General features: G+C 46.7%; 1 long non-coding RNA gene and 1 other non-coding gene across 3 annotated transcripts in view; one reads left to right on the plus strand and one right to left on the minus strand.

Moving 5' to 3' along the window:
• The window catches only part of LOC103164744, a 302989-nt gene extending 283517 nt beyond the window's left edge, over positions 1–19472 (minus strand). The window contains exon 1 of one of the 2 annotated variants that reach the window (XR_003755743.2): positions 19405–19472. This is a non-coding gene — a long non-coding RNA (uncharacterized LOC103164744). Of the gene's footprint in view, positions 1–3515; positions 3862–19404 lie in introns of those variants that run through there. The other variant, XR_003755742.2, reaches the window with a different exon arrangement.
• On the plus strand, positions 4712–4849 carry LOC114807764. Its single transcript, XR_003755837.1, has one exon. It is a non-coding gene; the product is annotated as a small nucleolar RNA SNORA7 (small nucleolar RNA).
• Positions 19473–26679: the final 7207 nt, after the last annotated feature.

The following is a 26679-nucleotide window of genomic DNA, read 5'->3' on the forward strand; positions in this document are numbered from 1 at the left end:
GCTGTCTGTGAGATGTGAAGAGGGGAGATGTTCCAGGACAGAGGCAAGATGAGGGCGAGAGGTCGGCGGCTAGATAGATGAGATAGAGGTACAAGTGACAAAGCCGGAATTAGAACCCAAGTCCTTCTGACTTTCAGTACCATACTTTATCCACTAGGCCACGCTTCTTCTCACGAGGGGGACAGAGCTGTGTCCGATTTGACCCCTCCTACCTCACCTTGCTTCTCTCCTTCTACAACCCAGCCCACATACTTCACTACTCTGGTGCTAACCTTCTCACTATACTTCGACCTCGCCTGTCTCACTGCCGATCCCTGGCCCACATCCTGCGTCTAGCCTGGAACACCCTCCCTCCTCAAATCCGACAATTACTCTCTGCCCGTCAAAGTTTTATTGAAGGCATATCTCCTCCAAGAGGCCTCTCCAGACTAAGCCCCACTTCTCCTCATCTCCCACTCCCTTCTGCATTGCCCTGACTTGCTCCCTATGGTCTCCCCGCCGCCCAGCCCCACAACACTAAAGTATATATCTGTAATTTTATTTATTTGCATTTATGTCTGTCTCCCCCCTTCCCTCCCCCTGCCCCCCCGCCCTGTCGTGGGCAGGGATAGTCATTGTTGATTGTTGTATTGTTCTTTCCCAAGTGCTTAGTTCAGTGCTCTGCACACGGAAAGCACTTAATACAAATGAATGAATGAATGATTTGATGATCCTAAATCCACTCCAAGGCCCATCACAGTGTTTCACCCCGAGGCAGGCATTAACAGACACCATAACTAACTAAATCGGACTGGACAAAACCTCAGTGTCACCCCTTCCTTTATCCCCAAACTCCACGTCAAGGTTCCAGAGACAGCTGGTATTGAATACAGGGACAAAGAGGAAGTGAAGAAGGAAGAGTTAAATGCAGAAGTTGCTCCCTCCTTTCCTCTCAGATTGGGCAGACCACACTCTATTTGGGTGCACATTCTTTGAGCTTTATCACTGTTCAGAGAGACCAATCGTTTGAAAAGGGCTTCTGGGAGAGCATGAGGATTTATATTACAGTCTTTATTGCAGCATCAAATAGGTCTCCTCCGATCAAAGCACACGCCAGCTTGAAAACTCAGAAAGAATAAGTTAACAGCTCCCATGTGCTTCTTAGAGGCACAAATGGTAACCATAATAATGATAATTATTAACATTAATAATAATTGTAACATTTGTTAACCTTCTTATTCTGTGTCAAGCACTGAGGTAGCTACAGGATAATCAGGTCACACATAACCCCAGTCCCAACTGGGGCTCAGAGTCTAAGTGGAAGGGAGAATGGGTTTTGAATCTCCAATTTACAGATTTGGAAACTGAGGTCCAAAAAGGTTAAGTGACTTGTCCAAGAGCATAGCACAGGCAAGTGAGAAATCCAGAATTAGACCCCGGGGCCCTCTAGAGCCCATGCTCTTTCCACTAGGCTACACTGTTTCCTGGTTTCCTGGGTGAAGATAAGGAGAAACTTTCGTTGCAGTTCAGCTCACTGAGCTGGAAAATGTTCCAAAGACCTCAGAAGAGACAGGTTATTTTTAAAGGAATTAGGCTCCTCGTGTGTTTCCCAAGACAGGTCCTAGATAAGGCGTTGGAATAGCCTAGAGGAAAGAACACAGGACTGGGAATCAGGAAACCTAGGTTCTAAGCCCGGCTCTGGCCCAACCTGCTGTGCGACCTTGAGCAAATCACCTACCCTCTCTGGGCCTCAGAAACCTTATCTGGGCAGTGGCGATCAAATACCCGTTCTCACCAATTCGGTTTTTGAGTCCCATGTGGGAGAGGAACTGGGGCCGATCAGATAATCTTGTATCCAACACAAAACTTAGCAGAGTGTTTGGTACTGAGTAAGCCAGGAATAAATACCAGAGCCAAGTTCTCTCTCCCAGCTTTAAAAGCCTATCTCTTGTGGACACATTCTCGGGGACGGCTTTCATTAAGCCAAGCTTATGATGGAAATGACCTCGATTGAGAGAATACATTAGATTAAAACCTGGAGAAACACTAGGTGATACTGGGACTCACCTTCCTCTGTTCCTTTTTGAGCCTTTACAGATGATTTTTTTTGGGGGGGGGGGGAGGTTAAAGGATTCCAGCAAGTTCTCATGTACTTTTCACAAACTTCAATTGGTCCTTTAGAATACACCCCAAAACAAAAAATGTCTGGTCTAAAAAATCCTCCCCAGAAAATCGGGGAAACTTCGCCTGCCGGGGGGCAGTGAAATCGGACCGCTTCCAAGGCCGGCGGTGTCCGGGCTCACATGATGACAAGGGAGGCCGAGCACGGCAGTCCTAACGGCGGCTCCGATAAGCCGGGCTTCCCGGCGCCACCGTCCTCCGCCTCCGCTCTGTGGCCGATTGGGATTCAGAGATGTGGTTTGGATGTGAGAGCCTGCCCTCGCCTGTCCTCAGAGCCTGCCCTCTCCTGGTTCTCTTTCTCTCTCTCTGATTGCTTCTTCTACGCCTGTTTTGCGGGCTCCTCCACTGCCTCTCACTCCTTAACTGTGGGAGTGCCTCAAGGCTCCATTCTGGGTCCCTGGCTATTCTTCCACCTATAACCACACGCTAGGAGAACTCATTCATTCCTTTGGCTACAACTACCATCTCAAAGTGTATGATTCCCAAATCTAAATCTCGAGTCCTGACCTCTCTCATCTGCAGTATCTCATTCCCTTCTGCCTTCAGGACATATCTAGTTGGACGTCCCACCAATCCCTCAAACTTAACATGGTTGCCCATCCACCTCCATATTAAATGAAAACTCCTCCCATTCAGCTTTAAGGCACTCATTGGGATCATCCCTCCTATCTTACCTCACTGATCTCCTCCCACCTAGTCCTCACTCTTCACTCTTCCAATACCGACCTAATTGTTGCACCTCATCTCATTTATCTTGCTGCCGACCCCTTGCATGTATCCTCCCTCTGACCTCGAACGCTCTCCCTCTTCATATCTGACAGACCATCGCCTTCAAAAGCCCCCTAAAATCACATCTCCAAGAGGCCTTTCCCGACTAAGCCCTCATTTCCTCTACTCCCTCCCCCTTCTGCATCGGCCTTACACTTGGATCTATCTCCTTTAAACACCTGAGGTTCATCCCACCCTCAGCCCTCAGCACTTTTGCATAGACACATAATTTATTTTAATGTCACTCTCCCCCTCTAGACTTGTAAGCTCCTTGTGGGCAGGGAACATGTCTACCAACTCTGTTGTACTGTACTCCCCCAAGTGCTCAGTTAGAGTGGTCCGCTCACAGTAAATGCTCAAATAGTACCATTGATTGATACTGAGATGCTCTTAAAAAATACCATCAACGCATATAACACTGATACCAATTCCTAGTTGCAGTGTCATCTGTCCACAGCTCATTCTCGCGGTGACATTTCTCTCGAGTAAAGTCTCTGCTACATGGTTAATCGCTCCAACTTTCACCTGGGTGTTTCTGCTTTGCCTTTTGTGCTACGATAGAGAAATACTGTGTGTCGGAGGATTACCGAGAGCCTTAGAACGCCGACTGCAGCAAAACAGGAACGGGGAAGAGAAAAGGCACCAGAGAGCCAGAAGCCGCTGGAGGCCAATGAATTATGACCGCCAACCTGAGCCGGTATCGTTTAAGTACTCTTTAGTTTCTGATGATGAAGCACTGGCTGAGCACTTTGCTGACAAAGGCAAAGCCCCGGGGCCCCGCCTTCAGCTCCGTTTGTTAGCCAGCCAACTGGCCACCGGAAACTGACCCGCACCCCGGCCCCTGCTCTGCTCTGAGGGCCGCCCCGCCACGAAGATGGGGGCGGGGAGCCATGTGAGATCACTCACGGCATTCTGAGTCTGCGCCTCGTTGGCCCAGGGCAGCCCCTTCTGAGAAGGTAAGGGTTTGTGATGTCACAGAGGATGGGGTTGGGGGTGGGGTTGGGGAAGAAGCTATATGGGGTCACCCGTGGCATTCTGAATCTGGGCCTTTTTGGTCCAGGGCAGCCCCTTCTCAGAACGTGGGGGTTTGGGATGTCACCAGAGCCTACGCTAAGGAACTCACGCTGCTGCATGCCACTGAGTCCCACGAGCACAAGTGTTCTCCCAACACACTGTGGCCCGGGAGTCAGGGGACCTGGGTTCTGATCTCAGCTTCTGCTATGTGCCTGCTGAGTGGCCTCGGTTAGGTCATAACTTCTCTGTGCCTCTCAGTTTCCTCATCTGTAAGATGAGGGTTAAATCCTATTCCCTCCTACTTAGATTTTTGAGCCCCATGTGGAACAGGGATTGTGAGCCCCACGTGGAAGTATTTAGCAGTGCTTGAAACACGGTAGGACTTTAACATGTACCATTATTACTATTATTATCAGCAGCAGCAACACGTTCACGGCCACCATACACAGGAGGATGTGACTTGTCAAAAAATATTTCTGCAATCACGTCCTAGACAAGGTGCATCGTGAAAACAGGTGCTCGGCTATAACCGAAGCACTGGAGCCTCCTAGAGTATAGACCATCATATTGGGAGTCAAAGCCCTGGATTCTAGTTCCGGCTCTGCCACTTGCCTGTTGCGTGACCTTGGGCGAGGCACTTAACCTCTCTGTGCCTCAGTTCCTCATCTGAAAAAATGGGGATTTTTACAGATGTGCTCCCTCCTCTTTGAACTGTGAGCTCCATGTGTGTCCGATCTAATAATAATAATGATAATGGTACTTGTTAAGCCCCCTCTCAGTGTCTCACCTGGAGAGTTTCCAGTACTCTACCAGTCTCGGCTACGGGAGGAAAAGTCAAGCAGAGGCCTACGCATTCCATTCCTAGCTTGGGCAGTGGCTAGCAAGTGGAAGGTCATCTGCTACAAGTCAAAACTCACCCATCCTGAGCAGCAGCAGCAGCACGGGAGAGAGCCGAGGGCAGAGACTCAAGTTTACTGTGCGGAAGGCAGCAACGGTAAACCATTTCCATATTTTTACCAAGAAAACTCTATGGGTGCACTACCAGAATGATTGCAGATGGAGAGAGGGGCGTTCTGGGAGAGATGCGTCCGTGGTGTCACTAGGGTCAGAAACGACTTGACTACATAAGACAAGACTTGTTAAGCGCTTTCTATATGCCAAGCACTGTTCTAAGCTGATTTTATTGTATCTACCCCAGTGCTTAGTACATAGTAAGCACATCACAAATACCACAATTATGACTATCGCCTCCCCCTCTCTCCATCCTACTGCCTCCCTTCATTCCTAAGCCCAGGTTGTCCAGTGGAGGGAAACTCCAGGAGACTTCAGGCCTCAGCAGGACCCTAGGCTGCTCATGGTTCCATCTTGGCCTCACTCCCAGAGGAAGGAAGGAATGCCGAGAGCTGCCACTGCTGCCCAGATAACTTATCCAGTCTCCCCTCCTGATACCTCGCAGGCCTCAGCTGGGGGCCGAGGATGACAGAAAACCCACATTTGTCCCACTAAAGACCCCCCCACTTGGTGGGTGGATTGAGGTATGTCAGTATCCATTACTTCTCTCTGACTTTACGGAAGAGATGGGTGGAGGGTGGATGGCTGGATGGTGAAGACAGCTGCGTTGGACAGATATATTTGGCATGAGAAGAATTCTCTGGACTGACCCACTACCCTTTCTTGGCTTCCCTGTTCCTGCATTCATCTTGTATGTGAGAAGAACCAAGGAAAGTAACTAGTCTCCCTACCATCCATCTTGGGAACTTACGGCTCTTCTAAGCCCGCAGCAATATGCATGAAAGTTTTCGGTAAAATCTATAGGCTGATCAATCTTGAGCATAGCTGCATAGCACCCATCTGTCATGGGCTGTAACTTACTTTCCCTCTTGCTCCCAATTTTCTAAGACCTGAATTTATTTTGTCAGGTGATCCTACCAATATGCTGCCCTACCCAGAATCACTCATCTGTGAGCCACACTTTAACAACCCCTTGCTCCTTTCTATCATCGCCTGCCTTCGGAAGGATGGCCGTGTTAATGTCCAGGAAGCGGGACAAATAAATCACGGCAGACTTGGAAATTCCAACAGAAATTGAAAATCCCAGCATAAGGGATGGGCAAAAGAACACAGAGAAGCCATGTGGGTTAGTGGAGAAAGAACACAGGACCTGAGTCTCTAATCCCAGCTCTACCACTGGTCTGTTGAGTGACCTTGGGCAAGTTGCTTAACTTCTCTGTGCCCCAGGCCACGCTGCTTCCCTAATTTGCACAGTTTGTTTACCAGTGCCTCCATCCCATGGGAGGGGCCACGGAATCTCCAAATGGCGGGTGGATGATACAACAATCTGACTCTAGTGAACCTGGACCCTCGTTCCCTGGGGTCTCTCAGGAGTGGGACAACTGCATTCCTGGGTGATCTGCCCCAACTCCCAACCCTGCAGGAAGGAGAAGTCACAGGTAACCCTCATTCCTCATCCACCACCACCCCCCACCCTCGACACACAAGGCTAGATGTTGGCAGGCTGTTGGAAGGAAGTTCCCCAACTCAGGCATCACCTTCAAGGACACAGTGTGAAAGCATGTTTTCAGGCAGACCTGGGGGCTTCACACACAAGGGTGGCCATAAAAGTAGACAGCAGGGAAAAATAGACCGGTCTTTTCCCAAGAACTAATCCTCTGGGATAAGAGTTTGGTCTGTGGAAGAGAGAGAAAAAAGGGACTGTTTCACTGCCAAACATTGCTTGGTCTACAGAACAACAGGGTGCTGTTAGCAACAGCACCTAAGGAACAACTACCTTGTGTAACTCACAGTTCTGTACCCCAGGAGAAACTCCAAAATGATGGTTAGGAAAATGTCCTTTGTCCTAGAGGAGATTACAACCTACCTCCACCCCAACCCCTCTTGCCACTCCTGCCTCCCATCAGAGATTCATTCATTCAATAGTATTTATTGAGCGCTTACTATGTGCAGAGCACTGTACTAAGCGCTTGGAATGTACAAATCGGTAACAGAGACAGGCTCTGCCCAACGACGAGTTTACAGGCTAATCGGCGGAGACAGACAGACAAGAACAATGGCAATAAATAGAATCAAGGGGAAGAACATCTCATTAAAACAGAGATGCAGCCACATGGCTGTTTCTTGAGCTGAGGCTCTCGGTCTTATTGTGCCTTTGGTTCGTGGCTCTTCAGTTGCCAGAGTTTGGTTGGCCCCAACTATAAATACACAAGAACTAGTGGCCTAGTGGAAAGAGCACAGGACTATTAATGTCTGTCTCTCCCCTCTAGACTGTAAGGTCCTTCTGGTCACGGAACTTCTCTTCCAGTTCTGTTATATTGAACTCTCCCAAGCACTTAGTACTGTGTGACTGATTGACAGATTGATGGGAGCATACAAAAGGGGAAAAAAACCTTCCCTCAGAGAGCTCACCATCCAGAGTGAATGGGTGCAAGCGTGGAGGCTGGAAGGAGAAGTGAGCCTTTCATGACCTGGAGAATCCTTCCACCCACAAGAGATCAAAGAACCCTTCCAACTGGCAATTTCAATATACCCAAGGGGTGTGATTTTTTATGAGGTCTTGAAAAACTGTCAGTCCTTAAACACCCAGAGAGTGTTCACTGTGAGCCAATTTCAGGTAACTACACCTTGTAAAGATGACATGGACATTCAAAGCAGGGAAGATGGAGCAGGTGCTTGAAAGAGAGTTGTAATCAATATGGCTAGGGAAGCAATGTGGTCTAGTGGAAAGAGCATGGGCCTGGGAGTCAGAGAACCTGGGTTCTAATCCCACCTCTGCTGCTTATCTTCTGTGTGATCTTGGGCAAGTCAATTCACTTCTCTGTGCCTCAGCTCCCTCATTCACAAAATGGGGAGTCAATATCTGTTCTCCTGGAATCTGACTATCTTGTATCTACCCCAGCAGTTAGTGCCAAGCAGTACAGTGCTTATCAAGCTCTTAAAGGGACCAGATCCAAGTGCAAGGGTGTCATAGAAGGGAGAGGGAATCGAGGAAATGAAGGCTTAGTCAGGGAAAGCCTCTTGGAGGAGATGTGATAGTAGGGGGCTTTGAAGGTGGGGAAACGTGGTGGTCTGTAAGCAATTAAGGGGGAGGGAGTTCCAGGTCAGCGGGAGGACATGAGCAAGGGGTCGGAGGGAAGAAAGACGAGATGGAGGTACAGTGAGCAGGTTGGCAGTAGAGGAGCAAAGTCAGAGGGTTGAGTTCCAGTAGGAGATGAGTGAGGTAATGCGGGAAGGGGAGAGCTGATTGAGGTCCATCCAGTTGATGGTGATGGTGAGGAGTTTCTGTTTATTACGGAGGTGGATGGGCAACAGACGACTGGAAGCTGCGGGAAGATCACCCTGATGCGTGTCTGTTGGGAAAAGAGTTGTCTTCTGGGGCAGAGCCTCTGGGAAAATAGACTTACCAACAAACAGACAGATATTTGTGTGGAAAAGGACCATTTCTTACGTTTGAGAGCATGTATTAGATTGTTGGTCATACACTGCTCTTTTCATGCATGGAGATGATCTCACATTCAGTAATATCTACAGTCATGGAAATATGCATATGCATACATCACCTAAGTCAATAGCCCATTTTTATGCATTGCAGATGGCTAAATGACAGGTTTAGTTGAAGCATCTGTAAAAGTGAAGATGTCTAGCATTTTAAGGATTCAAGGAATGAAAATAATAATCCAACCATACATGCTAAAAGTTAAATGTCAAAATTTCTTGAGGCTAGGTCACAGCATTATTCTACATGTCTTTTGTCTTCTTTTACCCTTAGGAATTCCTTGAGGGCAGAGAATGAGCCAATTCTTGGCACTGCATTCTGCAACGCACACCAAGGGTGCTCAATAAATACTACTACTTCTTTTACTTTTGCTATTTTGCAAACAACCAGGATGATTTTGTAAAAAAAACTCATGAAAAATTAGGAAGAAGGGAGGAAGAGATATCAGGTAATCAACAATAAAGTGAGCTGCTATTTAATTACCTTTGTTTTAGGCCTGGGTTTGAGGACACTCATTTCCTTTACCCTTCTTCCAGCTTGAATGTGATGGGAAAAGGGGCAGGGATATAGGTATTGATCGCAGTATCTTCAGCTAGGCACAATAATAATTTTCTTGCAAAAACAGAGGATTCTTGCATTGGCCTGTATTTCACAAATGACCAGAACAAGTGATCTTGCAGCTTTTCAACATCATTTTTTTCCAGTTTTCAAAAATTAAATGGAAGAAATAAGGAAAGGATTCATCAGGTGCTCTTTCATTTCGTTTCCCGCCCCCCCCCCCCCAACCCCCCCACCATTACCTTCCTATCAGGTTCTCCACAATTTCCGATATGTCTCAGATATAGTCAATGGTTTCTCTCTCGTCTAATTTCAGAGACAAAATAACCCAATATAGTTTCACATCTGAACTCCTTCTCTGCCCTTCTACTTGCTTCCAAACTGACTCCTGGCTGTGTGACTGATGGCAGTTAAAATTGTTCAAGCTTTACTCACTTGATCTTGATCCCAACCTCTGCCTCACAGCCCTTATGTGCATAACTAATTTATTTGAACGTCTGTTGTCCGCTCTAGGCTGTAAGTTCCTGGGGGGCAGGGAACACGTCTACCGACTCGGTTGTATTATCCTCTCCCAAGTGCTTAGTATTGTGCTCTGCAGACAGTAAACTCTCAATAAATACCATTAATTGATTGTCAACTCCATGCTCATTTTGGCCAGGTAAACATGACAACCAAATCTTTTGTATTGTACTCTCTCAAGCATTTAGTACAGTGTTCTGCACACAGTAAGGTCTCAATAAATAGCATTAATTGATTGTCATCTTTAAGTTCGTCGTGGGCTGGTAACATGTCTACCAGTGCCTGCCTGCTAGGTACAGACCTCTAAGCTTCTTGTGGGCCAGAAATGCTGTCATCTTTTTATTCTGATCTTGTTAAGCCTCTAGAACAGATCACCCCACCAAGATCACCCCCCCAAGTAGGTGCTCAATAAATGCCACTAGTATGACTAGTACCACAGTAGAAGTAGAAGCGGTTTGGCCTAGTAGATAAGATTCAGCCTGGGAGTCAGAAGGATCTGAGTTCTAATCCAGGATGAGCCACTTGTCTGCTGCATGACCTTGGGCAGGTCACTTCACTTCTCTGTACCTCAGTTCCCGCATCTGTAAAATGAGAATTAAAACTGTGAGCCTCGTTTAGAGAAGCAGCGTGGCTCAGCTGAAAGAGCCCGGGCTTGGGAGTCAGAGGTCATGGGTTCGAATCCCGGATCTGCCACTTGTCAGCTGTGTGACTGTGGGCGAGTCACTTCACTTCTCTGTGCCTCAGTTACCTCATCTGTAAAATGGGGATGAAGACTGTGAGCCTCACGTGGGACAACCTGATTACCCTGTATCTCCCCCAGTGCTTAGAACAGTGCTCTGTATATAGTAAGCACTTAACAAATACCAACATTATTATTATTACTATTTGGGACAGGGACTGCATCTGATCTGATTAGCTCCATGCTTTGAACAGTGCCTGGATCATATTAAGCGCTTTACAAATGTCATTAAAAACAAAAGACAGGATCCCTTGTCCTCAAGGAGTTTACAGTTTACAGTAATAGGATTATTATATCCGGAAGGTGGTGGGCTCACATTGCTTGACCCTATGGTAAGCGATTCGGAGACTACATGGTTGTTTGTGTCCAAACATGCAGGGGGCCGCCACATCCACAGTCTTCATCATCAGTGGTGTTTATTGAGCACTTACTCTGTGCAGAGCGCTGTACCGAGAGCCTGGGAGAGTACGATTCAACAAAGGTGGTAGGCACATTCCCTGCCCACAATGAGCTTACAATCTAGAGGTCTTAATGTCTTAAAGGTAGAATAGCTTGTCGAGACCCAAGTTTACTAATAGTACCCATAGAGGCAAGATGTGCTTTTGGATATGTGAGGGAGCATTTGATGCTGCCATGAAGTTTCTTGGAGATATAAATGATGGCATTTGTTAAGCGCTTACTATGTGCAAAGCACTGTTCTAAGCAATGGAGAGGATACAAGGTGATCAGGTTATTCCACATGGGGCTCACAGTCTTAATTCCCATTTTACAGATGAGGTAACTGAGGCACAGAGAAGTTAAGTGACTTGCCCAAAGTCACATAGCTGACAAGCGGCTGGGCTGGGATTTGAACCCATGACCTCTGACTCCCAAGCCCGTGCGCTTTCCACTGAGCCATGCTGCTTCTCTATCTTTGTTGTCCAGGAGTCTGACTTATAGGCATCGGAGTGGTTTGGACATCATTGTGTAAAATAGTTCTGCCCACAATAGTTCAGTATTTTACACCCAAGGATTATCCATCTGAATCCAGCTATGGTTTATCTAGCACTCATTAACATATATCAGGACTGTGAAATATCAGGACTGCGATATGTTGGTAGTGTTACTCAGAGTGGAAACTCCTTATGGGCAGGGATAGTGTCCCTTTCTTTCTGTCATATTTTCTGAAGCACCTAGTACCGTTCATTGCGTCCAGGGGCTGCACAACAAATACCATCATTACCACCAGTATTCAGAAACTTTGTCTATTCCTTTTCCAAACATAGAACTGCCAGAGAATGCTGATTTGTTTTCCAGAAATTTCTTAAAATCAAAAGCCCATTTCATTTAGACTGTGTTCCCAAAGTTGTGGCAAAGTTTCCCCCAGGCTAGAAAAATCAGTAGACTATAAGGGACGAGAATGCATTGTTACATTAATCCAACAATTAATTTATGCTTAAATTAGTTTCAACTGAATCAGAATCATCTGCATTCCACTTTCAACACAAAGGCAGGATTAAAACTCAAAATGGAAAAATATGTAGGACAGAATGATGTGGAGGTTAAACAGTCTATGATAGAGAAAAATAATGGCTGACAGACTCTGCCAAACAGTAAAAGTTGGCTGATCCCAATTTGACTCCTGCATTAGCCTCCTCGCCAGCCTCTTCTTTATCCAGTCCATACTTCACTCCACAGCCCAGATCATATTCCTAAAATGTGATTCTGACTACGTCTTCCTAATACTGAAAATCTTCCAATGGTTGCCCATTCCTCTCTAAAGGCAAGCAGAAAATCCTGACTATTGGTTTTAAGACCCCCAGTCAGTTCTCTCCCTCCTACCTACACAATCTTCTCCCACTGTGGTCAAACTCCCTGTTCCACTTAAGGTTAACCTTCTCCCTGTGCCTTGTTCTTCTCTCTCCCACAGCCAGACTCTAGCTCACATCCTCCGTCATGCCTGAAATGCCCTTCCTCTTTAGATCTGTTAAGACCTCAACCTTTCCCATTTTCAAAGCCTTTCTAAAATTCCAACATTTCCAGGAAGTCTTCCCTGTCTCAGTTCTAATCTCCCCTGCTTATAGCTCTCCAATGGCCATTTCAACACTAGTGCGTCACCTAAAAAATACCCATAACTTGCCTCAGCACTTCTCTCACATTGATTAATTAAGCACAAAGTTTTCCTGCTTTCTCTCATCTGTGAATGATTTGGAGGCCTGTCTCCCCTGTCAATCAATGGTATTTATTGAATGCTTCCTGTGTGTAGAGCACTGTATTAAACAGGTGGAAGAATACAATAGAACAGAGCTGGTAGACACGTTCCCTGCCCACACTAAGCTTAAGGTCTAGAGCGATTACTACACTGCAAACTCCTTGAGGGCGGGGATGTTGTCTACTCATTTTATTGTACTTTTCCAAGAACTCAACATATTGCCCTGCACAAAGGAGGTGCTCGAAAATAGTACTGATGGGCTGAGTTTCTTCTTCTAGATCCAAATTCAGTTGAATCCGAGGAAAGTTCGGGCCCTAATTCCAGGCACAGATGAGCGGGTTTCTGGAGGTAGCTTACACTTAGAGCTTCTAGAGGACATGAAATATAATAATGTTGGTATTTGTTAAGCGCTTACTATGTGCAGAGCACTGTTCTAAGCGCTGGGGGAGATACAGGGTCATCAGGTTGTCCCACGTGAGGCTCACAGTTAATCCCCATTTTACAGATGAGGTAACTGAGGCACAGAGAAGTTAAGTGACTTGCTCAGAGTCACACAGCTGACAAGTGGCAGAGCCGGGATTCGAACCCATGACCTCTGACTCTGAAGCCCAGGCTCTTTCCACTGAGCCATGCCGCTTCTCATTGCTTTTGTAAGGTCCTTCTGACTGCTGGGCCCATGGTCTATCCACAAGGCCAAACCTGCTTTTCATTTAATAACTTTCCATACTCCAATCAATCAATCAAAGGTATTTACTGAGTTCTGACTGTGTGCAGACCACTGTACTAAGCACTTGGGAGAGTAAAATTCAATAGAGTCACACTACATTGAGAAACAGTGCACCTTAGTAGATAAAGCAAGGGCCTGGAAGTCAGAGAGACTTGGGTTCTAATCCCAGCTCTACCACTTGTCTGCTGTGTGACTTTGGGCAAGTTACTTCACTTCTATGTACCTCAGTTACCTCATCTGTAAAATGGGTATTAATAAATGGGCATTTATGTAGGACATAAACTGTGTCCAACCTGACTAGCTTGTAACTACCTCAGTGCTTAGTAAGGTTCTTGGCACCTAGTTAGCACTTAACAAATACCTTAAAAAAAAAGGTAGGAAGCATGTGGGAAAGTACAATACTTTGGTAGACATGTTCCCTGCCCACAGTGGGCATATAGTCTAGAAGGGGGGGGGGGGGGTTACTGATAGAGGACGTGTCCAGGAGATAAAACAGTCCCCGACTGGGGTTTCTTTGGAGGAGAGAAATGTATGATTAATAGCATTAGCGATATTGTGTCTTTCAGGACCAGATACTGCAGTGGAATCCTGTTCTTCTGTGTCTGGCTCCCAATTGCTCCCTTGGTCCCTGATTTCCATCCATAATCTTCATTGAGCATTTTCCATTCAGAAACGTGCACATGTGCAGTCAGAGAGCAAGATGGCGGGGTACTCCACAGCAAATTAAGTATCCCGCATTGAGGACTGATTTTTATCAGCAAGGAAGTGTCTGATAATGTGAACTTTTCAATTAACCCATGTTAAGGAAATAATTATTCTAACCTGACACATACAAAGAGTCTTCTTATCAACAGGCTGCATGAAATTGCAATCCATCAATCGCGGCTGACAACCTCGCAATGAAACAATCAGTCTTGCCCATCTTAAATAACCAGTGAACGGGATGTGGGAAAAATTGAAGCCTGTATTCAAAGGAATTAGAATATGCATGTATTTTCCCCCCCTCATTGTAACAAAACTCTCGCTGACAAAGAGATTTGGCCACAAACTGATATTTGCATAACGGTCAAAGTGATTCCGTAAGGAGAAAATGTTCTTGAGAGTAGCATCTCTAGTTTTTCATTTGCACCCTCAAAGTGTACCTGCTTATGTCAGAGAGATTGTAGATTTTTAGATCAGACAGAAATGGACCCAAATAGTCAGCCAGACTAAGCCCACTAATGACTTTTGAAGATTTCCTAAATAGAGATTAGACTGTGAGCCCCACGTGGGACAGGGACTGTGTCCAACCTGATTAACTTTTATCTACCCCTGAGCTTAAAACTATGTTTGACACCGAGTAGGTGCTTACCAAAACACCACAGTAATAATTCACATAGCAAATATAAAGCATGTTTCTAAATTCTTCTTCCTACTTTCACCATTTGTAAGAAACGTCTGCCTGTCTCCCCGACTAGATAGTAAATTCTTCAAAGAAAGGGATTTTGTTTTTTTTTAATTCTATTGTACTCTCCCAAGTGCTTGCTAAAGTATTCTGCTCATAAAATGCCCTCAAGAATTACCATTGACTGATTGGCTGAAAATCAGCTTTAGGTTGAGAATAAGCCTGCATCCAAGTGACCCAGAATACAGCTTTGTAGAATCCAACAGGTGAGCCCCAGTGGAAAGAGGACAGGCCCAAAAGTCATATTCTTGTCCCAGCTCTACTACTGGCCTGCTGGGTGACCTTGCACATGTCACCTTACCTCTCTGGGCCTCCATTTCCATTTCCTTTTTTTTCCAACTTAAAAAGGTATCTGTTGAGGGGTTATTATGTGCCAGGCACCGTACACTGGGGTGGATACAAGCAAATAGGGTTGTTCACAGTCTCTGTCCCAGATGGGGCTCATAGTCTCAAGCCCCCTTTTTACAGATGAGGTAACTGAGGCTCAGAGAAGTGAAGTGACCTGCCCAAGGTCACAAAGCAGACAAATGGCAGAGCCAGGATTAGCACCCAGGTCCTCCAGCTACCAGATCTGTGCTCTTTCTACTAGGCAACACTGTTTAGGGGCAAAATACCTCATCGACTTTCCTCTGGGGCCGATCCGATTACCTTATATCCATCCCAGTGCTTTGTTTGAATCAATCAGACATCTGAGAGACACATATGTTATCTGCGCCAGGTAATTCTGCGTTCTCTGCTGCATCTGATGACTAGCGATAACAGCATTGATCACCAGTATTGGAATCTCTGTGGCTTAGTGATTTCATGATTGCTTAATAACAAGTTTGAAACATGAAAGTACAGGAGAGCTGAGTCCACAAGAGATGACAGTACCCTGATAATTGCAACAGACAACTCTTTTTGCTTGAACTGCAGAGATATCTGCAACTGTAGCGAGGTGAGAGATTATACACTGGGCAGAACTCCATATTCAGTTCCCGTACGCAACAATGCATAACATTACAGTCATCGGCAGAACTGTGGCATTTAATAGTCCTCGCTCTATGGCCTAGTGAGAACTAGTGTGGCCTGAGAGATACAGCACTGAGTCAGAGCATTTGGGTTCTTATCCCAGCTCTGCTACTTGCCTGCTGTGTGACCTTGGGGGAGTCACAACCTCTCAGTTCCTCAGTTTCGATCAATCCATCAATGGTATTTATTGAGTTCTTACTGTGTGCAGAGCACTGTACTGACCCCTCGGTAAGAGTAAAATATATCAGACTTGGTAGACACGTTCCCTGCCCACAAGGAGTTTACAGTCTTCTTTAAAATGGGAATTCAATACCTGTCATCCTTCCCTCTTAGACTGTGAATGCTATGTGGGAGAGGGGCTGTATTCAAACTCATTTTCCTATTTCAACCCCAGTGCTTAGCACGGTGCTTGGTACAATGTTCCACAAATACCACATTTATCATTATTGCTATTATTATAGCTGGTACACTAACAATGTTGGTATTTGTTAAGCGCTTACTATGTGCAGAGCACTGTTCTAAGCGCTGGGGTAGACACAGGGGAATCAGGTTGTCCCACGTGGGGCTCACGGTCTTAATCCCCATTTTACAGATGAGGGAACTGAGGCACAGAGAAGTGAAGTGACTTGCCCACAGTCACACAGCTGACAAGTGGCCGAGCCGGGATTCGAACCCATGACCTCTGACTCCAAAGCCCGGGCTCTTTCCACTGAGCCACGCTGCTTCTCCTATATATCAATCAATTCTCCAAGTTGCTCAGTAAAGTGCTCTGCCCCCTGTAGGCACTGGATCAATATGATCAATCTATCGACTGATGGATATACACACATGGCCTATTTCCCCAAGTGGGAAACGGACAGTGTCCGAGTTGAATACCTCGTACCAACCCCAGCACTGTATTAAACGCTTGGAAGAGTACAAAACATCTTTTGGGCAGTCTGTTCTGCAGACAGAGCTTCTGGGCTCTGTGTCCCTCCCCTACTCTCTGCGAGAATTCCTTCCATCCATCACCTAGGTTGATAGCAGAGCACCGTGAAAGCAGAGCAAAACACCAAATAAAGTCATCCCAAGCAATGTCTTTGCCAAAGGAATTTGGCCCTTTGAGATAAATGCAGAGCTGAGTTTCACTCTCCTGAAGGAAGTGAAGCCAACCCAAAGGCGCAGGCAGGCATCTTCCCAAACCCCATAGACCTGGAGCTGGCAATGCTACCAGCCCACTTCTGCCCCAGCCTCTGCCTTGATGGCTCACAAGGGATCGGACCTGGGAAGAGGGGGAGGAGAAAGGTGGGAGAAAGAGGGGTGAGGGAAGAGTAGGAGGAGGAAGAGCAATAGAAGCAGAATGAGGCTGAGGAGGAGGAGGAAGAGGAGAAAGAAGGAGAGGAGGAGGAACAGGAAGAAGAGAAGGTGGAGGACGAGGAACAAGAGAAAGAGAAGGAGAAAGAGGAAGAGGAGGAGGAAGGAGATGGAGGAGGAGGAAGGAGATGGTGGAAAAAGAGAAGGAAGAGGAGAAGAAAGAGGAGGAGGAGGAAAAAAGCAGGAGGAGGAGGAGGAGGAGGAGGCTGCAACTCCTCTGTCCAGGGCTCTCCCTCCATCTACTCCCACAGAATCATGTTTCCATAGCCAACCAGGCTTTCACAATAAAGCAGACTATTGATTAATCAATCAAGTTCAATCCATTAATATATGTGAGCGAATGGAAGTTTCTCTACAAGATAAAGAACCAGGAGGCTGCAAGAAACCCCTTATATATATGGGAAATGTCGCTTCCCAGCAAGGAAGCCAAGCAGTGTTAACATCCAAGTCATAGGAAAAACTCACTCTCCTCCTCTTTCCTCCTCCTTCCTCTCAGCTAGTTGGTGTCTACATCCCTCCCTAGATGGTACCCCAAGCACCCCAAGGTCAGGGATCATGTCTTCTAACGCTACTCTCCCAGTTGCTCAGTAAAGTGCTCTGCCCACGGTAGGCATGCGATCAATATGATCGATCGATCGACTGATGGTTATACACACATGGCCTAATTCCCCATATGGGAGACAGTTTCTGAGTTGATTATCTTGTACCTACCCCAGCACTTAGCACAATGATTGGCACAGAGGAAACATTCATTAATACCGTAATTATTGGATCTGCTTTAGAACCAGAAGGAATAAAACCCACATGCCCAGGGCCAGAGCAAGGTTCCCACTGTGTCCAGGACTGGAGGTGTCCCTGGTTGGTTTTCCTCAGCCCCACAGCACTTTGTACGTACCCATAATTTATTTAATATTAATGTCTGTCTCCCCCTGGAGACTGTAAACTCGCCGTGATGCATGTCTACCAATTCTGTTAAACTGTACTCTCCCAAGTGTTTTAGTACAGTGCTCTGCACACACTAAGCATTCAATAAATACCATTGATTGAAGATTGATTGAGCCAAGAGAGACAGATGACCTCATCCCAGACCTTCAGTTGTTTCTCTCAACGTTCCTACTCCAGGCCCCAAAAGGCCAGCACATACCTAGCTGGACTGCTGCCCTCTGAATCCACTCTCTGCCAGCCACGGGCCTGAGAACCCGAAGGAAAGAGCGTGGGCCAGAGATTCAGAGGATCTGCGTTCTTATCCTGATTCCACCCCTTGTCTATTGTGTGACCTTGAGCAAGTCACTTCACTTCTCTGTGCCTCAGTTATTTCATCGGTAAAATGGAGATTAAGACTGTGAGCCCTATTCATTCATTCCTTCAATTGTATTTATTGAGTGTTGACAGTGTGCAAAGCAATGTACTAAGTGCTTTGGAGAGCCCAATATAACATCAGGCACATTCCCCGCCCACAGTGAGCTCACAGTCTAGAGGAGGAGATAGACACTAATATACATAAATAAATAAAGAGATAAATAAATAATCACAGATAGTTACAGATATATTCAAATGTGCTGTGGGGAAGGGAGCAAGTATGAGTGGTACAAAAGGGAGTGTGCAGGACAGGTAAGGTAATGTGTCCAACCTGATCACCTCGTATCTAATAACAGCACTCAGTACAGTGCCTAGAACATAGTAAGCCCCTAACAAATGCTATAAACCCCCCCCCCCCAAAACTCCCTTGTTGGTGTTCCTAAATTCAATCAATCAATGGTATTTATTGAGTGCTTACTCTGTGCAGAGCACTGTACTAAGCACTTAGGAGAGTACACTACAACAGAGTTGGTGAGACTTGTTCTCTGCCCACAATGAGGGAGATCAAAGGAATACCTGAACCCGTCTAGCAGGATCTCGCAATTAAATTCGACCAAAGAGAAGAAGAAAAAAGTGTCAGAAGCTGCAGAAACTCAGCTTGGATCCTTTCAAAAATAGATTCGGCAAAGGGTGAAGGAAGGAGGAAAACAGCTCGGGCTTTTGGCTCCATCGACTCTTTCTTCCTGGAAACGGTCAATTGTTTTGACATGTCTGTGATGATGACGTTAACGGTATTTGTTACCTTCTCACTATGCACCGAATACTATACGAAGCACCGGAGAAGATATGTGATGATCGGATTGGACACAGTCCTTGTCCTTCCTGGGGCTCACAGCCTAAGGGAGGGAGAACAGGTATTGAAACCCCATTTTACAGAGGAGGAAATTGAGGCCCAGAGAAGCGACTTGCCAAGGTCACACAGCAGGCCAGTGGCAGAGCCGGATTAGAAGCCAGGTCCTCCGACTCCCGGGCCCATGCTCTTTCTGTTAGACCGCATTGCTTCTCTAAGCAGCATGAGGGTTAGCAAAGCCTCAAGACGTACCAACATTACCTAAAACAAAAAGGCTCTGGGTCCTCACATCTTTCCAGCGCCCCTCTGGGTGTCATGGAAGGTGGGCAGCTGGGGCCAAAGAGGTATCCTAGAGAGAAAGGCTCTCTAGGATGAGTCACAAGGGAGTCATTGTTTACCCCACTGGGCGGGGCTGGGATTCTACATTTATTCCTCTGGGATGAGTCAAAACGATTCTTCTCATTAAGGGCCAATCCATTCACAATTGGATAGGGCCAGGTCTTCATTCAAATTTGGGGCAGATCCCGTGCCGTGACTGAGAAGCAACTCTTACAGGGAAATCTTTCTGGACTTACTAGAGCCGACCGACAAAAGGAACTGGCCATCTGTCTTTTCAAAGAGGACAGATTATATCCACTTAAGAACCCAAAAGGTCAAAACAAAACATTTCTCTCAACTTGAGGAATACAGTTATTTTTAAAATTTGCATGGGCAAAAGACATGTCCTGTAGTTAGTTAATTACCCAGGTATCCTGGCAGCACAAGAACCAGTGTTACTAAATGGTTAGAGCGTGGGGCTGGGAGTCAGAGGGACTTGGGTTCTAATCCTGGCCCCGTCACTTGTCTCCTGTGTGACCTTGGGCAAGTTACTTTACTTCCTCAACCTCAGTTGTCCCGCCTGTAAAATGGGGACTCAGACTGTGAGCCCCATGGGGGAAAGGGGCTACATCCATTACCTCATACCTACCCTACACTTAGTACAGTGCTGGGCACATAGTAAATGCTTAACAAATACTACTAAAAAAATACCGTTACACTGATAACAAGTCAGGGCACAGCCAATTCTCTGGAAGAAGACTTTTCTTATGACTCCCTTCTTCTGCAAATTGCTCCAAGGCAACAGAGTCACTGAAGACTAAGGTTCACGTGCTCTTCGGTCAAATCCCGCAGAATCGTCTCGTCCAGATGGTAAGAGGCAGGATGGAGCAAAGCAGCTCAAAGGTGAGATCCGAAGAGCGTGCTCACTGCTGATGTCGGCGACGTGAGCCGTAGCACGTGGAGTTTCTCCGGTGAACGCGACCGCAGGCTTACACAGCAAGGTCTCTGGCTGCCCCCGCGGGGATCCTGGAGGAAAACCAGGCATTGGGGTAGAAGGCAGAGCCCCACGTGGGGCAGGCAGCCACGGTGGCCAATCTGGAAGCCACAGGATCCCCCTTCCTTGGCTCGGAAGTGGCACCCTTGTGCCCGGGTACCTGGAATGGGAGTGCAAACCTGGAGCACTTTGGGGGCCAGGAAATGGTCCGAATTCAGGGACACGCACAGGTTTCTGCATGACATCATCACTTACGCCGCCTGAGCACGTCAACCAAGGGGGAGACAGATATTTATACAATTTATAGATAGGGGACAGAGTACAGTACTAGTCCTTCTAGACTGTGAGCCCAATCCCGTTATTGGGCAGGGATCGTCCCTATCTGTTGCCGAATTGTACATTCCAAGCGCTTAGTACAGTGCTTTGTACATAGTAAGCGCTCCATAAATGCTACCGAATGAATAAAGGGTGAAAAGTGGGTGGCGATCCTGGGCCGGAATGCAGTGCTTGGAAAGGCGAGGAAAAGCACGAGGTAAGGATGGACAAGGCATGTGGGGGTCAGAAAGTCAGAGAGTTCAAAGGATCACTGAGTGCCCTGATCAGAAGTGGATTTCACGCACACCTCATGCAGACCCCTCTTCTTATGAGCTAGCTTTTAGAGAAGCAGCATGGCCTTGTGGATAGAGTATGGGCCTGGGAGTCAGAAAGACCTGGCTTCTAACCCCAACTCTGTCACTTGTCTGCGGTGTGACCTTGGGCAAGTCACTTCACTTCTCTGTGCCTCAGTTACCTCGTCTGTAAAGTGGGGATTGAGACCGCGAGCCCTATGTGGGGCAGGAGCTGTGTCCAACCTGATTAGCCGTATCTTCGTCAGCACTTACTATAGTGCTTGGCACATAGTAAGCACTTAACAAATACCACAATTATTATTAATTATTGTTATTTTTAATAAGCACTCACTATGTGCTAAGCACTGGAATAGCTGAAGAATAAGCAGATAGGACAAGGTCCCTGCCCCACATGGAGCTCCCTATCTAAGATAATGGGACACAGGGCATTTAATCCCCATTGTGCAGATGGAAATGGGCCCAGAGAGGTTAAATGACTTGCCCAAGGTAACAAAGCAGGACAGTTGCAGAGAGAGGAGTAGAACCCTAGTCTCCTGACTCCCAGTCCCATGTTCTCTCCTCTAAGCCACGAGGCTGCTTCTTGATCTCTTCGGTTTCAAGGTTTATAAGCATTTCTGTGAAAACCATGAGAAGCAGTGTGGCCTCGTGGAAAGAGCATGGGCCTGGGAGTCAGAGGGCCTGGGTTCTATCACCAGCTCTGCCAATTGCTGGCCATGGGATCTTGGGTAAGTCTCTTAACTTATCTGAGCCTCAGTTCTCCTGTTCTCCCTCCTATTGGCACCCAGTTAGCGCTTCCTGAATACCACAATCATCATTATTATTATTATTATTTAGACTGTGAGCCCCATGTAGGGCAGGGATTGTGTCCAATCTAATTAACTTGTATCTACCCCAGTTTTCAGAATAGCACTTGACACATAGTGAGCACTTAAATATCACTGAAAGAAATCATGCAGTATTTACTAAATCCTATTTCACAGAAGACATTAATGCTTAGAAAATGGGTTGAACATTTGGAGGCTGCAGGAACAAAGAGAAGTGACCAGCAAAATGCATCCTTTCTGCTTCTTCAAAGAGGAATTCACTAAGGTAGCACCGTTGCAAATCGTCCTAAGGTCTCTGTTCATTCATTCAATCGTATTTATTGAGCGCTTACTTTGTGAAGAGCACTATACTAAGCGCTTGGAATGTACAATTCGGCAACAGAGAGAGACAATCCCTGCCCAATAACGGGCTCACAATCTAAATGGGGGAGTCAGACAGCAAAACAGAACAAAACGAAACAAGTAGTTTGGCACAGATATCATCAAGATAAATAGAATCATAGATATATACACCTCAATAACTAAATGAATGGAGTAATAAATAATATATACGAATATGCGCAGTGCTGTGGGGAGGGGAAGGGAGAAGAGCAGAGGGCAGGAGAAGGGGGAATGGGGAGGGGAGGAGGAGCAGAGGGAAAGAGGGGCTCAGCCTGGGAAGGCCTCCTGGAGGAGGTGAAGAAGGTGTTTAGAAGGGAAGGTACATCTGTGTTTTTTAAAAATGGGATTTGTTATTATTATTAATAGTAATAATAATGGTATTTGTTAAGGCTTACTATGTGCCAGGTGCTGTACTAAGCGCTGGGTTGAATACAATCAAATCAGGTTGGACACAGTCCTTGTCCCACATGGGGCTCACAGTCTCAATCCCCATTTTACTGAGCCTCAAAGAAGTGAAGTGACTGGCCCGAGGTCACACAGTAGAAAAGTGGTGAAGGTGGGATTAGAACCCAAGTCCTTCTGACTCCCTGGCCCTTGCTCTATCCACTACATTTCGCTACTGTGTCAAACACTGTTCTAAATGCTGGGGTAGATACAAGTTAAGTCAGACATAAAAATCATGGATCCAAAGAATCCCAAGAGCCTTTTCCACCCAAGAAGAGGAATCTAGAAAGGATCCTGGGTTCTTCGGGGATTACTAGGAATTGCTGTCTGACCCTGTCTTCTTCACTCGGATTTAGACACACCTGACCCGGGAAGCTCTTTTCTCCTGTCCAGCAGCTCATTTCACACACAGTAGTCTGCAGATCATAAAACGCTGTTTCCGGTGATGCCTCTGATTTTCTAAAGTAGATGCATGGACGGAAGGCAATGCTTTAATTCCTCTATGAAAACCGAATGGGATTAAATGGCCAGCTTCATTTTTCAAGTGCCTATTAGGGTCTGTTCTAATGAAGGCTCCAGAATCGTTCTTTATGTGAACTGTTTAGAGCCACGCCCGCACTGTAGCTTCAAGAGTTTTTAATTTATACTAATGTAGGCAATAAAGTGCAATTACGGCCCAATTAAAGCCGTGCTGTAGTTGAAATGTCGGGAAAAGAACCAGCTCTTCTGGGGCTCAGCCTTCTCTGCTGCACCACAGCGGTGCTAGCTGGGATGGGACAGAGCTAACCTTGTGGACAGGTTTTTGGAGGAAGATTCTTGATTTGGAAGGAGAGGAGCATGGACCCTGCTGGGGCTTGGGAACAGCCAGGAAGGAAGAGTGGGCCATGCTTGGCTAAAATCCAAGGTGACCAGGCTGCAGAAAAAGCTCTGAGGGCCTGATTGAAATTCATCCTCTAGACTGTAAGCTCATTCATTCATTCATTCATTCATTCATTCATTCAATAGTATTTATTGAGCGCTTACTATGTGCAGACCACCGTACTAAGCGCTTGGAATGAATAAGTCGGCAACAGATAGAGACGGTCCCTGCCGTCTGACGGGCTCACGGTCTGATCGGGGGAGACGGACAGACGAGAACGATGGCGATAAATAGAGTCGAGGGGAAGAACATCTCGTAAGAACGATGGCGACTAAATAGAATCGAGGCGATGTACAATTCATTAACAAAATAAATAGGGTAATGGAAATATATACAGTCGAGCGGACGAGTACGGTGCTGTGGGGATGGGAAGGGAGAGGTGGAGGAGCAGAGGGAAAGGGGGAAAAAGAGGGTTTAGCTGCGGAGGGGTAAAGGGGGGGTGGCAGAGGGAGTAGAGGGAGAAGAGGAGCTCAGTCTGGGAAGGCCTCTCGGAGGAGGTGAGTTTTAAGTAGGGTTTCGAAGAGGGGAAGAGAATCAGTTTGGCGGAGGTGAGGAGGGAGGGCGTTCCGGGACCGCGGGAGGACGCGGCCCGGGGGTCGACGGCGGGACGGGCGAGACCGGGGGACGGCGAGGAGGCGGGCGGCGGAGGAGCGGAGCGTGCGGGGTGGGCGGTGGAAAGAGAGAAGGGAGGAGAGGTAGGAAGGGCCGAGGTGACGGAGAGCCTCGAAGCCTAGAGTGAGGAGTTTCTGTTTGGAGCGGAGGTCGACGGGCAACCACTGGAGTTGTTTAAGAAGGGGAGTGACAGGCCCAGATCGTTTCTGCGGGAAGATGAGCCGGGCAGCGGAGTGAAGAACAGACTGGAGCGGGGCGAGAGAGGAGGAAGGGAGGTCAGAGAGAAGGCCGACACGGTAGTCTAGCCGGGATATAACGAGAGCCCGTAGCAGTAAGGTAGCCGTTTGGGTGGAGAGGAAAGGGCGGATCTTGGCGATATTGTAGAGGTGAAACCGGCAGGTCTTGGTAACGGATAGGATGTAAGCTCATTGTGGGCAGGGAATGTGACCATTTATTTTTGCGTTGTACTCTCCCCAGTGCTTAGTACAGTGCTCAGCACACAATAAGTGCTCAATAAATATGAATGAATGAATGAAAGGGTGACCCGTCAGTTCGGTTCCATGGAAGCTTCCACTGACCCCATCGCCTGCAGCAACAATTACTGCCTTCAATCAGTAAAATGATTTATAGTATTGATTGAGCACTCAATGGGTACAGAGCATTGTGCTGAGCACTTGGAATCCTTTAATCAGTCAGTCTATTTATTGAGTACTTACTGTGTGCAGAGCACTGTACTCAGCACTTGGGAGAGTACAATATACCGGAGTCCGTAGACACGCACCCTGCCTAAAACGAGCTCACGGTCTAGAGGAGAAGACAGACATTAATATGAATAAATTACAGATTCGTACAGAAGTACAGTGGGACTTAGGGAGAGTTGATAAAGGGAGCAAATCCAACTACAAGGGTGTCACAGAAGGGAGTGGGAGAAAGAAATGAGGGCCTAGTCGGGAAAGGTCTCCAGGTACTTGATAGACAATGTGGGAAAGCATAATTTCACTTCTTTCTTTTGGAGCTACGCTCTACATTATAGGAAGCAGTATGGCTCAGTGGAAAGAGCCCGGACTTGGGAGCCAGAGGTCATGGGTTTGAATCCCGGCTCTGCCACTTGGCAGCTGGGTGACTTTGGGCAAGTCACTTAACTTCTCTGTGCCTCAGTTGCCTCATCTGTAAAATGGGGGTTAAGACTGTGAGCCTCACGTGGGACAACGTGATTACCCTGTATCTACCCCAGCACTTAGGACAGTGCTCTGCACATAGTAAGCGCTTAACAAATACCATCATTATTATTATTTCTACTCTTTATTCTTTCCACCCTCAACCCCACAAAACTTACGTGTACATCCATATTTTATTTTAATGTCCTTCTCCCTCTCTAGATGATGAGCTCCTTGTAGTCAGGGAACATTTCTACCAATTCTACTGTATTGTACTTTCCCAAGTGCTTAATATGATGTTCTCTGCACGCAGTAAGGGCTCAGTAAATACCACTGATTAATTGACACATACGAGCTAATCATATCAGATACAGTCCCCGTCATTCATTCATTCATTCAATAGTATTTATTGAGCGCTTACTATGTGCAGAGCACTGTACTAAGCGCTTGGGATGAACAAGTCGGCAACAGATAGAGACGGTCCCTGACATTTGACGGGCTTACGGTCTAATCGGGGGAGACGGACAGACGAGAACAATGGCAATAAATAGAGTCAAGGGGAAGAACATCTCGTAAAAACGACGGCGACTAAATAGAATCGAGGCGATGTACAATTCATTAACAAAATAAATAGTGTAACGAAAATATATACAGTTGAAAGGACGAGTACAGTGCCGTGGGGATGGGAAGGGAGAGGTGGAGGAGCAGAGGGAAAAGGGGAAAATGAGGCTTTAGCTGCGGAGAGGTAAAGGGGGGATGGCAGAGGGAGTGGAGGGGGAAGAGGAGCTCAGTCTGGGAACGCCTCTTGGAGGAGGTGATTTTTAAGTAGGGTTTAAAGTTAAAGTTAAAGTAGGGTTGTATGCCGTCCCACATGGCATACAATCTAAGCAGAAGGGAGAGTAGTAATTTAACCCCCATTTTATAGATGAGGAGACTGAGGAATTGGAGGTCTTCTGGGATAGAAACTGTGTCCATTCGGATAATCTTGTACCTACCCTAGCAGTACGCACAGTAAGCCAATCAATCAACCAGCAGCACTTATCGAGCACTTACTGTGTACAGAGGACTGTACTAACTGCTTGGGAGAGTATAATACAACTGAGCTGGTAGACCTGTTCCTTGCCCACTGGGAGCTTACAGTCCAGCCATTAACAAATGCCCTAGCTTTTGAAAACCCGAGGTTGCAGATTCATTCACAGGAATTTACGGGAGTTCTCTGCGTGGACTTGGAATATCAGAGTACACGGGTCCATTATCA

Source organism: Ornithorhynchus anatinus, chromosome X3 (genome assembly GCF_004115215.2).
Source record: "Ornithorhynchus anatinus isolate Pmale09 chromosome X3, mOrnAna1.pri.v4, whole genome shotgun sequence".
In the NCBI taxonomy this organism is placed as follows: Eukaryota; Metazoa; Chordata; class Mammalia; order Monotremata; family Ornithorhynchidae; genus Ornithorhynchus; species Ornithorhynchus anatinus.